This window comes from Monodon monoceros, unplaced genomic scaffold (assembly GCF_005190385.1).
Source record: "Monodon monoceros isolate NGI ecotype Baffin Bay Population unplaced genomic scaffold, NGI_Narwhal_1 Super_Scaffold_22, whole genome shotgun sequence".
Lineage (NCBI taxonomy): Eukaryota > Metazoa > Chordata > Mammalia > Artiodactyla > Monodontidae > Monodon > Monodon monoceros.
Window position 1 is genome coordinate 4,451,416 of NW_021703779.1, and position 2,928 is coordinate 4,454,343.

The following is a 2,928-nucleotide window of genomic DNA, read 5'->3' on the forward strand; positions in this document are numbered from 1 at the left end:
AGGGGAATCCTGCAGCCAACACAGGAGTCTCATGTCTCCCAGAAATGGCTCTGGGTTAGCGTTTCCATCATGCTTAATCGTTGGCGGGGAGCAGCCCGTGGGACCTCGCTGCGAGTGTGGTGATAGATTCTAGAGCTGAAGCTCTCTGTCAGTCAGTTACACCAAGGCCGTGGGAGGTCCGCAGGGGGCACGAAGTACCGCTGGCTTCTCCAGGAGGCGGCTGGTGTGGGGAAGGGGCGGTGTGAAGTACTGCCGACAAGAGTTCAGCTTTAGAAAGATCAGTTTGCAGCTGTGGGGAAGGTAGATTGGAAGGAGTGAAGTCTGGAGGTCATGGAAATCAACAGAGTGGTTATTTGCAGTAATTTGATGAAGGTATGAAAAGAATCTTCTTTGTATGTGGCTGAAGTGAATGATTCCACAAACACGTCCAAGGTTAGGTGACTTGGGATCAGCTTATTGAGAGCAGGCGATGAAGAGAAAGGGTGAACAGTGGTGGTTCTTTGTAGCTAATGACAAGGGACTGTGGAGTCTAACAGGGACGCCTGTAGGGGCAGGGGCTGGAGACGTGATCGTTGGGTTTTACGGAGACGCTAAGGAAAGGGGCTTCAGGTGGAGACACCCAGAAGGTTGTTGACATATAGTTTGGGGTTCAGAGGTGATGGAGGTCAAGATCCGGAGGCAGGGACAAACGCAAGCAGAGGAGATGAGCCAGGGACAGTACTCCTGGGCGACAAGCCCCTGCAAGACGCTGCATGCAGTTGTAATTTGGATTTGAATTGGAAGAAAGCAACAGAGTACAAGTTGAACCAAGAGAGGTTTTTCAGACAAGGGCTAATAACGTCCATGAGAAAGCTGTAGAGGCGAGATGGATGAGGACTATACAGAATCCCGTGCATGTAGCAACCAGGAGGTTAGGGGTCACCGACAGAAGCATCTGGTGTTACTCGAGCAGCTATGATGTGCAAAAGCAAATTTTGGATAAACAGCAACTTGCCTTAAAATAAGGTGCTTTCAGGACATGGAAGCAACCTAAGTGTCCATCGAGAGATGAATGGATAAAGAAGATGCGGCACATGTATACAATGGAATGTTACTCAGCCATAAAAAGAAACGAAATTGAGTTGTTTGTAGTGAGGTGGATGGACCTAGAGTCTGTCGTACAGAGTGAAGTAAGTCAGAAGGACAAAAACAAATACTGTATGCTAACACATATATATGGAAACTAAAAAAAAAAAAAAAAGGTTCTGATGAACCTAGGGGCAGGACGGGAATAAAGACGCAGACGTCGTAGAGGATGGACTTGAGGACACGGGGAGGGGTAAGGGTAAGCTGAGACAAAGTGAGAGAGTGACATGGACTCTCTCATGAGTGAGAGAGTATATAGAGAGTGAGAGAGTATATAGTTTGGTATATACACTACCAAATGTAAAATAGATAGCTAGTGGGAAGCAGCCTCATAGCATTGGGAGACCAGCTCGGTGCTTTGTGACCACCTAGAGGGGTGGGAGAGGGAGGGTGGGAGGGAGGGAGACGCAAGAGGGAGGAGACGTGGGGATATATGTATATGTATAGCTGATTCACTTTGTTATAAAGCAGAAACTAACACACCATTGCAAAGCAGTTATACTCCAGTAAAGATGTTAAAAAAAAAAGGTGCTTTACTTCTAGTGTTAGTTTTTCAAAGATCTTTTCATGTATTGTGTCTTTTAATTTTTCTCTCTACAACATCCCTGTCACTGGTATTACTGTTTCCATTTGATAAGTGAGAAAAGGAAGATGCGAGTAGTTGCACGGTGGGCAGAGAGAGGTTTGCTGGGGAACCAAGCTGCAAAGCCTCAGGCTCCGATTCCCTTGCTTTGGAAGGAGGGTCATTGCCAAACAGGTCTCACCTTTTACGCACTGAGAGCCTGCCCTGCTCAGGATGCCCGTGCTCCTTCCCCAGCACTGGAGCTTGAAAAAGGTGTTAAATCTGCACTTAGGTTGTGTTTCTCTGTAACATTTAATTACTTCAAGGTGACTCTGTTATGCACCTTATGTAGATGGGCTCGCTTCTGCCATGCGTGCAGCTGAGATCCTTTTATAGAATTACTTCTCTTTGCCCAAATTGTCCAAAAGTGAAACGGGTCACTGAACTTTGAGAAGCTTCCATCTCTCATTACAGCTATTAAATCAAAGCCTCCCGTGAATGGAGAAACACAGTGGAAAATTTAAAAATATGCTATTTGCATCTGCTCAGCAGGAAAAACCCCCAGTAGCTTACATAATCTGCTCCTTGTTTGTGCAAACACATTGGATAATTGTGCATTTCGCTGGCCATTTGCACATACTGTTACCCAGTTTGTGCCTGCTCCTGCCTTTTCTCTGGTGCACCAGCATGTGTCTGTCTGTCTTTGATGCACCTGTATTATAAACAAATCCGCTGGGCTCTTTGAGAAATTTAGCCCAAGGTAGAGTTTGGGTTGTTTTGTTCATTCTCCCCGCCCCCGCCATGCCTAAAACATGCAGTTATTTGACGTCCAAATTATCTTCATGACCATATGGACAGTTAAGGTGGAATGGATTCTCGGCCTAGTTACAATGGGTCTGGAAATCCAATTTAGAAGGAAAGAAGAACAAATTTAGTAACTGAAATCAAATACACTCCTGGAGGTCTCCCATTGAAACAAAAGGCTGAGGAATACCCAACTTTTGCAGAGGTGACCCACCCAGTACAGAGACCACAGCCTATAGACGGGCGGTATCATAGTCAGCGCCCGATGGTAGCTCACTCTCAGGAGGACACATGTGCAGTGGCTGGTGAGAAGAGACACGGAACGACCTCAAGGCAGTAACCTTCTGAGAATGCTCCTGTCACCTGCAGAGCTGGGCCTGGGAAAAAGTGTGGCAGGAGTGACTTATCTTTGTTTTGGACCCTTCCATCTGCATTTC